Source organism: Pongo abelii, chromosome 4, assembly GCF_028885655.2.
Source record: "Pongo abelii isolate AG06213 chromosome 4, NHGRI_mPonAbe1-v2.0_pri, whole genome shotgun sequence".
Taxonomy (NCBI): Eukaryota; Metazoa; Chordata; class Mammalia; order Primates; family Hominidae; genus Pongo; species Pongo abelii.
In genome coordinates, this window is record NC_071989.2 from 22,573,005 (window position 1) to 22,587,770 (window position 14,766).

The 14,766-nt window shown below is 33.0% G+C and overlaps 1 protein-coding gene and 1 long non-coding RNA gene across 4 annotated transcripts in view; one reads left to right on the forward strand and one right to left on the reverse strand.

Annotated features, from left to right (window-relative positions):
* CDH12 (cadherin 12) overlaps window positions 1–14,766 on the reverse strand; it is a 1,137,115-nt gene that overhangs the window by 472,802 nt on the left and 649,547 nt on the right. For all 3 annotated transcript variants that reach the window (NM_001131676.1, XM_024246642.2, XM_054555034.2), the window contains 1 exon segment: window positions 3,408–3,551. The gene's annotated coding sequence lies outside the window, so the exon portion shown is untranslated.
* The window catches only part of LOC129059351 (uncharacterized), a 31,273-nt gene continuing 19,817 nt past the window's right edge, over window positions 3,311–14,766 (forward strand). The window contains exon 1 of the long non-coding RNA XR_008525170.1: window positions 3,311–3,433. This is a non-coding gene — a long non-coding RNA (uncharacterized LOC129059351). The remainder of the gene's footprint in view (window positions 3,434–14,766) is intronic.

Below are 14,766 nucleotides of genomic sequence, written 5' to 3' on the forward strand. Positions count from 1 at the left end.
ACAATAAATTATCATATTTTATAACCATACAACCTAACTTCTAGTTACCATCTTAGCACATCCTTGGATATGACAGCTAATCATGTTAAATTTTCCAGGTCACCTCTAATCTTCTAACATCTCTCTCTTCTTGTCACAGGATTAGATCAAATATTAATTGAAAAATATTACCACAATATCAACATGATTAGCTACACCAAACCTCTGTGCACATATGGGAAAGTTTATGTAAAGTCAGCAGAGCAAATAGGCTGCTGAATATGTAAGTCTGTTTTTTCTAAAGTCCAGATCCAACATTCAGTTCCAACAGTTAGTTTCTCTACCTTTTCTAATATTGTGAATATCTTTCTCTATTAACGTGAGTTCCCCTTAACTTCCTTTTAATCTCATTTCAATACAATTAACACTGAATTTATATCTCTACATTTTATTTTATTTTATCCTGAGAGTGTGTCAACCTCTCTTGGAAAGATGTATATGTTACAAATACTAAATTTCAGTAGAGACTTTGCTTACAGTAGAGTGCTTTTTCTGTCAGTAGTAATCAGAATCAGCTGGAAGAAAAGACTTGCATACTAACCTCTTTCAGAAACTAAAAGAACAAAGTACATGCTGGTTTCCAATACTGGTGGTGATGGAATTTACAAAATCATTTATTTTGTGTAAACAAGAGTTAACCTGTTCTAAAGGTAATATGATTACTCTGTACTATCTTAAAAATAGTCTTACAATATTCATGAGTATCATGCCAAGTGCTGGAAACAGTCACCATATGTGAGGTAACAAAAAGGTATAGTATAGAGTGTATGAATTTTAAACACAGTCAGATCTGAGTTTGAGTTGTAGGTTCATTACTGTGTGCCCTTGGCCCAGTTACATATGCTCTCTCAGATTCCAGCTTTCCTTCTGGAAAATGAGGGCAAATAACATCCATGTTAACATTTCAACTTTCATATGTTTTTATATTTATCATTTATTCATATATAAAAAGTTTATAACTCAGCTATCTGAGTTGAGGAAGCATGTGAGCTAGATTAGATACTGCCTATCTCTAGTGTCTTTTATTGAACATATTACTTATTGAGGAGCAAGTTATAGAAGAACTTGAAGCAAGTTTTGTAAAGTTTTAAAAGATTATTTTATTTAAATTTTGAGACTTCCTACTCTAAGTGAGGTTATCCTATGAGATGTTTTCCCATCTTACAGAAGAAATAAACTACCCTCAATCAAATGAAAAATGGAATTCAATATAGATTAAGGAGGCAGATGCTAAGTAAAATAAATTGTTACTAATTCTCAGTTGAACCCAAGATTTTCTCCATCCTCTTATCAGTATATTGCAAATTCAGACAACTATGACAATGGTAAAACTCCTTTAAGCAATTGCATTTTTAATTTTTTAAATTAAATTTGTATTTTAAGTTCAGGGGTACATATGGTGGTTTGTTATATAAGTAAACTTGTGTATTGGAGATTTGTTGTTTTTTGAATGAGAACTGCAATTCCCTCAATTTTTAAACACAGATATTTCATTAGACAGTAAACGCAACCTTCAATGGACGTACTCTGGTCAGACACTTCAGTGGTCAATACATCCAACAAAAAAGTTCATTGGGTCTGATGCTACCATCAATTCTGAAGTTGGCACAAGGATAGAGATGTTTTCAGGGACATGCAAGTTCGCTAGTACCAAGTGTGTGCCCCTGTTTGGTTAATGTTGCCTCTTTCTGTTTATCAAGTTTGCTTAAAAAAAAAATAAGAAGCCAAAGACCCAGGGACAGTCACTATAGTCAACATGTTCTTCTCTCAGTTATCTTTAATTCTATTGAGAAATCATCTCCCCAGGGAAAAGAGATAGAAGTCTCAGAACAAGAGAAGCAGATAAAAGTCTTCAGGCTTTAGCTACAAACATACTGGTAGCCAAGTACACATCAGCCTTTGGGAACCTTGAAAATAGTTTACTCCTCCGGAAGAAGCAGTAACATCGACATCAGCCTGAAAAGCTCTCCAGAGAATTTCAGAATGATAGCCAATTATTAGAAAGTGTTCTGACATCTTTATAAAATATCCCATCTCAAGAGATCCATAGAAGAAAAGGGGAGTCAGCATTTCAGGAAATACAAGTGCTCACTCTGAAAAGCACACTTGAGATACCATTATAAATCTTTATACAAAAGCAGCTAGATACTTACATTTTGCTTTAACAATAGAAATTAATTGTTAAAAATCAACTGGTTTCAGTATTATATGTGATATTTTAAATAACGTTTATTTCATTATTTGAAAACTTTTATGTCATACAATATCAAGGTAAGTGATTGCTATTCTTCAGTATTTAGAGTGCAGACTAATAGATCACATAATTATAGTGATATAATTATTTTATTACTCTTAATTACATAGAAATTTATCATAATATGGAGTAAAACCATCAGGCTATATTTATATGTGCTTAGTAAGGTAGAAAAGAAAAAGTTCAGGCAATTAAACTTTGGAAAAAAGTTGCTTACAATACCTTTCTAGATATTTTTAACAAGCTTACAAGAAAATGGGTGAAAAAGAATTAATATGGAGTGGTTTAATCTGAATTACCTGGATAATTGCCCTAAATGATATAGAATATGTAAGCTTAACTTCAATTCATTATATCTTAATAATAAAAATGAAATAAAACATAAAAAAGATTTTTTTACAAACACATAATCTCTTATTGAAGAATTCTTTCAAAAACAAGCATTTTAGAAAACACTTAATTTTCCTTTGCTTTCTTTTTTTATTCATGTCATAAAAGAAATCCACTTCTGTTGAATAAGAACTATAAATTATATGAATGGTATAATAAGTCTTCCAGTTTCATTTTTCTTAATACTTGCATCAGAAACTATAACATTTAAGTTTTAAGTTCCAAATGGATACTATTAAAATATTCAGGGATTTAGTCCTAAATCCTTAAACCAAAAGGGAGCTCAGGAATATTGCTAAAGTAGAAAGCTGCACAAAATCTCAACTCGCATTTGCAAATTTTCTTTCCATCTGATTTAACTTTAAAGCTTTCAGACTCAGATTTTACTATATGACATCAACAAAGCACTTCAATCAAAATCAATTTACCTTGGCAATGCACAACCCTCCAAATAGATTCTTAAAAAGGTAAAATGAGAAATTAACTATCTTTTCACGTTCCCTTTTATTTTCTCTGGATACAAGGCAGAATGAATATATTTCAAAAGAAATTGCCCTGAGATATCATTATCTCCAACGCCGTTTTCACTCCAGGACACTTGCTTATAAACTAAGCTTTGCCTGACACAGTCACTTGCTGCAGTGCAGAATGTCAGTTTAGTCAGTTAGAACTTTCAATGCAGAAATTCATTGCCATGCAGTCACCCAGATAAAGCAGCACTTACCTTAATTGAAATTTTCTGTGAACGAGGTGAGAAATCCGTCAAATCAACCGTGAATGGGGTGGGGAGATCGAAGTTTTCAATCAACACCCTCCAAGTAGCTGCATCCTGTGCTCCTTTTCCCTGTTATGTTGAGCTCCTCACTGTCTAAGGAGAGAAAAACATCAGCTGAAATCCTCCGAGGTTCCCAGTGAGTAAATGAGGACTAAGAGATGTTTCCGAACGGGAGATTCTCCGTGAGTGTGCTCCGTTTGGAGGCTCCCTAACTGCTGTGATAGCCTCCTGGTAGGTCCCTGGAGCCAGGCGCTAATCATTGACCTGATTAGCAAGAACGCTCCGGGTGCGCAGGCAACACACGCCGGGGGTTGGTGGGTCTCCCGGGAACTGGAAAAGGCACCAAGGCCACTTGGGAATCTTGTCTTTTCCAGCCTAATGGATGAACTACAACTATGATTATAATTTGCAAGGAGATTAGCTGCCGTGCTAGCCACCGCAGGACTTAAACAAATGTGCTTTCTTCTGCTGTTTTTCAAGGTGCCTTCGCGTAAGATATTAGGTACAGTGAAACAATTAATAGACTGATAGAGCTGATTTGTAAGACAAGCTTAAAGCTGAAAAATGTTTAAAGCGATGTGATCAAAGAGATAGCTGCACTTGTCTCTGCCCCTCGCCTGCTACATACTTCAACCTTTGTCGAAGTAAAATGAATTTAAAGGTTTATTACAGCCCTCCAGAGTGCAATTCTCTGAATTTATAAAAAGGAAGTATTCATACTAAATAAGCATATTTGGCAGATTGCTACAGACACAAGCACTCAAACCACGGCATGAACACAGCCTTGCTTGTGTAGTTTTCCAAACAGCATTTTCAATTAGCATTACACTTGCAAAATATGTTTGCATTGTACCATTAACCAGAGTAACGTAGGAGAGTACAGCACTACACCTAACCGAATCATCTCTTTGATTATCTGTTGAAATACTGATTTGCTAAAACAAAAACAAGCAAGCATATGAGAGGACGAAAATATCTAACAACTTTTTAAACGTAGCTATGTGCCGTTACCAACCTGCTGGTCCCCATCCGTCATCCACTCTTTCTGCCACTGACCACCTTCTCAGCACTTCCTCATCAAGTTCCTAGTTCCCTGAAGAGATCTAACTCTCTGGAAAAGGTCACATAACTGAATGCCAAAGCCCCAAATGGTTAATTTTTGACAGCTCTCACTTTTGCAGGAGAAAATTATGCAAATAACATAAAAAGAACAGATGAAAAAAGTCATTTGCATGTCTTGAGGGTGAGAAAATTCTCATTGCCAGAGAGAAAGCTGACGACTGTCCTCTCACAATGATCCTGAGTGATATGTTCAGCACTTTTGTTTTTTTCCAGTGGGTCTCACTTGGGACATATGGCATTTCCTTGATGTGTGTGTGCGTGTGTGTGTGGGTGCGTGTGCTTGCGTGTGTGTGTGTGAGAGAGAGGAAGAGCGAGAAGCTATATCTACACTGTGATATTTATATATATCTTAGAAAACCCTCAAATTTCAGTAGGCGAATGCACTAAGTATAAATAATAGAGAATCCGTTTGCCTTATACATTCCCAAATATATTTTTAAAGTATCTCATTAAAATACAAGCTCTTGATGAAACTTTTTGGACAAAGTAAAACTTCAGGGTAACTGAATTGCTGTTACTAAGACAGGTACTCATCCTACTCTGAAAACGGAGACAGCCCTGCAGAAGCCCCAGGAGGAGATGGGGCTGTAGCCTCCCATGCAGAGGTCTCTTGCTCCCTCAGCTGGTGGAGGGTGACAGCCGAATGTGAAGAAACCCAGTCAAACACTTCAGGAGAGGGAGAAGGATTTTTGCTGCTGTAAAGCAGAAACCCATTATCCAATTTTAGATTGGCATGAGAGTGTTATAGTAGAAAAAAGGCTGCTTAAATTGAAGTAAATGCACCTTGAGCATAAATTGTAAAAATAAGAAAATGTAACTGCTAATTTCTCCTGAGAAGATTCCAACTAGTCTTTAACACAGTACTTGTAAATAACAGTGGGATAGATTCTAGGCCTCTAATGTGTAGTTGGTCGTGCAATTAAAGCACTCCGTTTCTCATATTGGTCTAAGTCCCATTCTGAGGATCTTAAACTGTGAACTATTTTAAAAACTTATTAAAATATTAAGACAGGGCTTATTTTCCTGAACCCTGCCAGCCAACCCGCAATCATCACCACCAACTAAAACAGGTGTACACGAAACTTTGTGCCATAGTGGATGGGTTCTATCTGGAAACTCCAACTCCATGAGACTGCCCTGATGACATTTCCAAATAACCAGTCTTTCTGTTCTCATAAAATCCAGAGGTCTTTCAAAACCCTGAATGGTTTCTACAGAGAGTATGATGACTCTTCAGTAGTTTTTTTAACTTATGTTGGGACACTAATTGATTTGTGAAAGTACACACATGAAGAACAAAGCAAAATAAGACTATTTTGTTGGAGGAATGAGGGGAGACCATAGTCAAATGAAAATAACAGGTACTGTCTATTACATGCTTGCTATGTAGTAAGTGACTGGCATGCACTTCAGCTATAGCTATCCATGAATCCCTTAGTCCAATTCTGTTAAACAGACATTATAATATTTTATTTTTTAATTAATTAAGTTAGGGCTCTAAGAAGTTAAGCAAATTTACCAATGTTGCATAGTCAGTACAGAAGAAACCCACCACTAAAAGTCAGGTTACTATAACTATAAAATTAACAAATATTTGGAAGTTCTCAAATGCTAAAACTGATCAAAACCCTTACTTCCAACAGAGTGGGAAAATTTTCTAGATTTTATGACTCACAAAAATCATTTTCACATCTTTAAAAACCGTTTTATAACTGATAAAGTATTGTAACAGTTCTGCTATTAAAAGTTATGTATAAGTTAGCAGAAAATAAAATTCACACAAAAAACTTTAGGCTAAAAAATAGATTCCATCCAGAGCTTCCAAATATATAATTCCATTAGCACAAATTACTCAATTTCAAATTTTTAAAAATCCCTTCTGCAATTCATTTGCTCTACCACTCAAATATAATAATTATTGCTTTTTTAAAACAAGAAAATAGCTCCACTCTAAGTAAATGAATATCTCAAGAACAGTCACAAAAATATATTAGGCCAAAATTATGATGATTTTTACTATCCTAGTTCTCCAAGTGGCATAATGTAATAGCAAAGCTCAAATGTGCTAGGGAGCTAAAAAGTTTATCTCTGATTTGTTCATGCTTTATCTACAGGTTTCTTAAAAGTCACATGAATCCTATCATTTCATATGGCTCTTTGAAATTCTCAGACACATCCATAACTTTACAGAGAAGCACTGTGACCACACTCTTTCAAGATGTTTAATAAAAGTTCCATCTAAAAATAAATGATGATAACGCAAACTAATGCAACATTTAAACTTTGCCAAGAACTTATTCTCTCATTTGATTTTTATGGGAATCCTGTGAAATAGGTTACCATAAGTATTTTTCTCATATTTTAGTGATGAGGAATAAAAAGAGCAAATGAGTGTCTTTTGGTGTTTGATAGTGGAAAACCTAATGTCTTCCTTTTCACATAAGTCGTATTGCTCCCCACTATGTCGAACAAATATGTTTATCTGAGTCATCTTGTTGTCAGAAAGGATCTTAAGTGGATATATAAACAGAAGCCAGTCTTTCTTCATTTACTTAGGTTTGTTCCAAACAGTAAATTGTGATTGTGATTTATTGAAGAAAAAATTACTCTGAGCTGACAGGGAACTTGTGATTTATGTATACTGGAATAACAACCCTTAGATTTCCTACAGACTTTTCCTGATCTTGGCTATTATTGTTTAAATTGGGGATATATGAAGATATTTCCCAAATATTAGTCTTATGATTCTTACACAAATAGAATCTTGCTTCTGTATACCAATGTAGATTCAGCTATTACCTCCCTACCACTGTTTGCGGTGGTTTATCAGAACAGACCTTGAAAAATTACTGTTAATTATTTTAAATGGATATATAAATACATATACATGAACAAGCCACCTAACTAATAACAAACTGATCTTGCAGCAGCAGCATCAAGCTAATACTATCACACAGTGGTTTGCTGAATGCTAACAGATTCTCATGTATTATACATATTTCTGCTTATGTCTAAATCATGGAGGCTGAATGACTAAATTCACCAGCCTTCAAGAGAAATTTTTATTTTTGATTCTGGTTTCACGCACATATACTCATGAGTTTAAGATAAGATGAAATTTTAGAAAAAAAAGAAAGCTAAACTGGATATCAGAAAACTTAGACTATAGTCAAAATTCTAGCAGTGAGTAGTTTTCTAACACGAAGCCATTTAAAAAGCTTCTATTTAATAATTTCATTGGAAAATTTGAGGAAATTAAATTATATTATCTCTAGGATTTCAGTCAGTTATGAAAATATATCTACTTGACTAATAATTTGTGATGTTCTTTCTACCTAATTCAGAAATAATCAAGCAATTAAGAAGGAATTATTGTCTGCAAATACATGTTTTCTCCCTTCTCACACCCTTCCGTGCCCCAAACAACTTATTTTGTACTATAAATAACATTATAGCAAGGATGTGTTGATTTCATAGTTCGAGTAATTAAAATATCAGCCAGAAGTTATTGATTTGAAATTGTAAATGGAGTAGATAAAAAAATTGCTAAGGTCAGGAATATTCTTTAAATGTTTTAAAATAATTATAACTGTTTCTTTAAAAGGTCATGGTTATTTTATTGCAACTAGAATGGATGTTAGCCATCCTCTTTATTGTCCTGATCAGTAAAATTAAAATAAAGGTAATTTAATTAAAATGATTGAGGATTATCTTAAAATTGGAGAGCATACTTAAAGAATGGACATATAATATTAATATATTTCGTGTTTTTAAAAGCACTTTTCCAATTTAGTAGACAATTATTTTAAAATAACAAAAAAGCACAGTGCATAATTAAAAGAAATGAAATGGCTTTTGTAGACATAATTGCTTTGCATTTTAGACCTTTCCTGATAGCTCTGATTTATTCTATTTTGTATCTTTGAGGTATGACTATGAAGTTCAAGTAAAATTAAATAAATCATATGTAAAACTTTAAGAATATTAAACTCACTTTCTATTAAATTCACCAAAAGACACTAAAAATTAGTAATGACTAGAGTTATACATATAAAACCCAAACCAAACACATTTTTAGCAATGATTTTAAAATGCCATTAAACAAATGGACATATAAAATAATATTAATGAATAATATTGCTCAATGGAAAAAAATGTTTATTTCCTTACTGAGTAGATAGGTTTACCCTTTTGGAGAGTCAGAAAGGCAGTGGTAGGGTAGAGTGGAATGTGGAAAGATCTGGAAGCACTAATGGGACAACTAGTATCAAATAAATTTCCTGTTCACTAAAAAAATTTTAGATGATGAAAATTCTGATTTAGATTTTCTTATTAATTCATAACTATTTAACTATATATTTAATTATTTAACAAGTTATTTCTACCACTGAATACCTATTAGAATAGTTAAAATCAAAAAGAAAAAAAACTGTCATTACGTCAAGTGTCAACAATGATGTGAAAAACCTATAACCCTCATACACTGTTCATGGGAATGTAAAAGGATGCAATCACTCTAAAATACATTGTGGTAGTTTTTTAAAAAGTTAAACGTATGCCTATCGTGTGATGCCGCCATCTCGCTCTGAAGTATTCACTCCAAAGAAAAAAAAGCATATTTCCATTCAAACAATTAGTCACAAATGACTGATTAGTCACAATGGCTCCAAACTGGGGAAAAAAAGTCCGTCAACAGATGAGTGAATAAACTGTGGTACATTCATAGAATGGAATACTTCTTGGTAATTAAAAGTAGCCAACTACTAGTACATGCAACAACTGGACCACAAAGTGATTATGTTGATATAAAACAAGCCAGAAACAAATATATTACTAATATATAATTATATTTCTGTAGAATTAAAAAATATGGAAATTTATCTGTAATGACAGAAAACAGGTAAGTGGTTGGAGGTGAATGAAGTTGGAATGAGAAATTGCAGAGGTTACAAGAAAACCCTTGGGACAATGGAAATGTTCAGTGTCTTGATTATGACGGTGGTTTCACAAGTGTATATATGTGTCAAAACCCATCTAATCTGCACGTTAAATATGTGCAATTTATTGTATATAAATTATACCTCAATAAAGTTGCACAAAACCCTCACATCTTTCTCATTTCTTCTTTAATAAAACAGAATCACAATTAAATGTTTAATAACATATTATATCCATAATAACAATCTATATGCCTTTAATTCTGATTTCTATTTTCTAAAGAAACCGCATTGAAGATGGAATAAAATCACCTACTTTATATTTCTAACAGTTTCTTAAATTGCATAGAGCATTTCCCATTCAATCATATTTTAAGACAACTTTAAACTTAATGTCCTAGTATCTATCCAGATAATAGTTCAGTAAAATTTTATATAGGGAAATAAAGCACCATTTCAAATCAAACAATGATGGCTATGAAATGCTTAATTACTTTTTGACATACATATATCATTGTCCATTTGTTCTTAACTTCTCCACAATGTGTATGGCAATATTACTCTAGCCTATCTTCAGCATCTATGACACTGCAGATAACACTAAATTACGAAAAATTATGGGGCTTTCTCAACCTCTAAATGCATTTGACAGGCATGAAGATGAAAATACCTTCTATAGCATCATAAAGATCACATTGTTATAGAGTGGCTCTAAACGGATCTTCCTCTTCTTATTATTTACTTATTTACGAAATTGAACTTTTTCTTTGGATTTCATGGTGACTGTATTAACCTCTGAATACCATGTTTCATCCTCCTCTCAGTTATACTGACTGTAATGCCCAGCTTCCTCTCATGTCAACTTGCTCTTTTTCACTCTCAGCAAAAGTCAATAATTTGCTGCCACTTCATAAGGAATAGGTAACTGCTATCTGCCTTGCTGACTTTATTTCCCTTATTAAAATAATTTAAACTCTCTGCAGTAATACAGGGTTTTAACATACATCAGACTGTTGGTGAGAAGTATGAAATAACACCTTTACTACCTTCTGTACATCAAATATATAGATTCCAGTTTTTGTAGTAAAGGTAAAATAATGGTAAAAATATCAGAGATTTGGGTAGTTCACTGCCTAGGATTGCAACGACACACCAACAAAGAGCAATTATGAATCCTTGGGCTCGTTGTTTCACGTTTGCTTGAGTTTTCTTAGATGAAAAAAGGTGATAAAATAGTATGAAATGAATTAGTGCAGATGGAGTAGTAAGATTAAATGAGTTAGTATATACACACTAAGAAGGTAACTCACAAATGAGCTACCAGCTATAATTATACCAGCTATAATTTTTAGTCAAAATGGACAATATATAAACTATGTATACCTACAAATAAAACTTTGTTTTAATTGTAATGATTATGTCCAATTGGATGCAGGCTTAATGTATATCACCATTGTCTATATCATGAATCCGTGAGGATGTTTCTACTAAAAATGTAAAAAATGATACCGTATGTTTTTAGAAGGAATGTTAAAAATATAATAACAAAGTGATGATGGACATATACAGTGCTATATCTCAGGAGAGCAACTTTGACATTTGTAATAAAATGGCAAGTGTTTGTACATGCATATGTGTGTGTGCATGTACATAAATTGCATAAATTGGGTAATTCTATAGATGTTATTGAGAAAATATTGTGCATTGCATCATTGTTTATAATAGTGAGAAACTGAAAACACTAATGCATTTTATTGATTAGACATAAATATGAGTCCCATAAACAAATGCATCTATCATGTTTTAGAAATATATTTTTGAAACACAAAAGTTTTCACATTATTTTTATAAAAAAGTAGATTACATCCCAACATAAGCCTGTTTATATATACATTTTTAAAGGAAGATTATTCATCATGAGAAACTAAATTTTTTTTCTTGATTGGCGTTGTCATTTTGGTGGTTGAGTGATCATTTCTTCCTTGTTTATAAGAAGTGTAAGCTTGAGAAAATGAATAGAAGGGATAATCTTTCTTTAATTTATCTCTTCTAATTCCAGTGCTTTTCTGCTTTGTATAAATGTTTATATATACAAAGGAAGAGGAGAATAAAATTTAGATAGCTACATAAAATTGAGGTTTAAATATTGTGAATTAAAAAGATACCTGACTTCATTCAAAGTGGATACTGATTCTTTCACAGATGAATTTCAAATGTCATTGGTGGTTGCATGAACAGAAATAGTGCAGTACCAATGCCTTAGGGTTGACCAGTGAGACGAGCTATATTCTTATTCCCACTTCATCCTTTCAATCAAAATGGGTACAAACCAAGAAAACTGATTCCAATCCCAGAGAGAAACAGGTCATCTACTGTGTAGAGTTATGGCTCTGAGAAGACACCTTAGTTAAATATATATATATATATATACACACACACACACACACACACACACACACACATATACATATTTTACTACTGGGCAAAATGCCTCCCATGCTTTTGAATGATCTGCTTTTTACTGTTCGATGTATTTACAGGGTCTTTGTATTAAAGGGGTTGAATCTGGCATTCATGCTGGACTTTGTAGTAGAAATAGATAAAAAGATTACTTTATTTTGTTTAGGTTTTAATCTGTTAATTCAAAATTTTATTACAAAATTTCAAATACAAAAACTAGAGAAAACAGTATTAATAGACACATATGTTCTTGTCGCCCAACTTCATCATTTAGCTATTCTTGGCCAGTTGTGGTTTGTCTATATTCTCTCACTTTGTCCACTGACCTTCCCTTGGATAATTTTGAAGCAGGTCCTAGACATTATATTATTCTATCTATAAATGTGTCAGTGTTGTATAAATGATAAAGATAAAAACTGATTTCTTTCTTCTTTTTTGAAACATATCCACAATATCTTTATCACTGGTGTTTTATTTTGCTTTGACTCTAAGTGACTTAATGGCATGCACCTTGAGAATTTAGTCTTGTAGAATCTACTAGATTTATGAACTTGAGCTGCTTTCATGCTCCCGCTAGTAATATAAAATGTTGATATTATTTTATTGCAGACTTCACAAAGAGGTTAGCTGGCCCATAACATCTTAAATTGATTCCAGAAGCTGCTACCCCCATCCCCCACATCCTATTGATAGTGGTCAAAAACAACATCTAAAGATATATTATTTATTATAAAGCTTTAATAATTGATATGTCACTCATTTGATCAAAAGAAACTTCAATAGTCCCCAGTTGCTTATTGGATAAAAATGTAAATTTCTTGTATATAATTCAAAATTCTCCTTGATCTTCCTGTAAAGTGATTTCCTACAATTTCAAAGATGAAAGCTGATCTTTTTACTTTAATTGTTATCAGAATATGATTTTTCAGCATCTCAGTTTTTATTCCTGAAGTTTGCCTGACTTCTTCCCAAACTCCAATATGTGTTTAAGTACAAGGACCTATAGTATTTGATGGCTCTCACAATGTTTAATGTAAGTACTGAACATAAAAGTCACTTAGTAAATATTAGCTGAGCAAATGGTATAATGCCCTATTGAATAAAGTATTGGCTTTCCATAAATGACAGGTGTTCATCTGCTTCATCATTTTACTATTCTGTTTAAAAGCAGCACAGAAAAAAAATCTTTGGGGAATTAGATTTCCAGATGCTTCTGCTCTGCTTAGGAATATGAGAAGCTATCACAATTTACCACACCAGAACTATTTTCATTTAGTAAAGTTCTCTCCAAGGAGCTACAAACGAAGGACCATTTATCTTTATCTCATGGAATTATTTTTCTTCTGTAAAGACCAAGAATTAGGTTCTTGATTTCTGGCAGAAAACACTAGTCAGTTTGAGGTGCCTTTTTATGTTGCCATATTTTATAATGACAAGCCAACTTTTCAGTTTAATTAATGCTTTTCAATCTCACTGAATTTGTACTCTTCTTCACTTAAAGAATGAGTTATTTTTTTCTTTTCTAAAATTGTCATTTTATTTTTTTACACATTCTAAACTCTTATGGACATGCAAATATCAAAATCATATATTATTAATAAACATTTCTTGACAAAATTAATATTTCATAATTTATATCTTCATTTATAATTAAAGCATACAATTTATTATATTAATGACAGGACAAACATACTTTCAGTTGGTTGTAGGATGATGGATTGTGGTAAAACTAAGTTGCTATACTCTTACTAGCTTTAATTAAGAAAAAAATTAGATAATTAACAAACTCACTTTAAAGCAAGATGAGTTAGTAATAATTTAAATGCATAAAAATTCCAATAAGAACAAGAGTAACCCTTTTGTAACTAATCTGAAGTAGTTCTAATTATTCAAGAATTATTACAGTGCAAACTTTTGTTTCATTTCCAATACTTACATTTAATATGAATTTTTTTTTCTGATGAACTTGAATTGCTTTTAAAGGAGCAACTTGAGAGAAAAATTCAAGCTGTTTTGAATTGAAGGTTTACATATCATTAAATGGACGTCTTAGCTAAGGGTCTCTATAAAGACTGTCCTCAGAATCTTTTAGTTCAGTGTATTTTAGAAGAGTTAGGGAAATAGGCTGCTTCAAAGCAACACATGTGTTAAAGTTCTGGTGTTTTGGGGATTAATCCTTAATGCTAAGCAGGTCTGCAGTTTGGTAGCAAGCATGAATGACTCATGGACGCAAATGAGTCCTGAAGCTGGCTGAAGTCAAGATGTCTGTTAAGTTGCTCTATAATGAGAGGTGGCATAATATCTTGCGCATATAGAAGACATCAAGAAAAAGCAGGTTGATCACGGTCTAAGAAAAAGATGTGTTTGATTTAGTCTAAAAGGGTCAGTCTTATTAGGAATTTTTGCTGGTTTGGTTCACAGATGATGCAAGCCTAGGAAGGGGCTGCACCATTAAGTCAGTGACCTAATCGATGATGAGAACGCCCAGTAAAAAGATTTCATGGTTAACTTTTACATTAGACATCCCCACTGTTGCTGTTATGCAAATGAGATTTACAAAATGCATACAGGACTTGGGGCTTTCTTATGACAGGAGATCTGTTCTAATCTAGAGTAGGACTGGCCCACCTAAGCCTCCATGCAGTTGCTCCTCAGCATTCTCAGAATATTGGGGAGCAGATTAAGTCAGAAGAAGGCAGCCTTATTAGTGTAGGAGAGGACTGTGAAAAGCTGCTGTATCTATGAAAGCTGGGCCGAGAGACAATATCCTGGTGATAAACAACATGGTA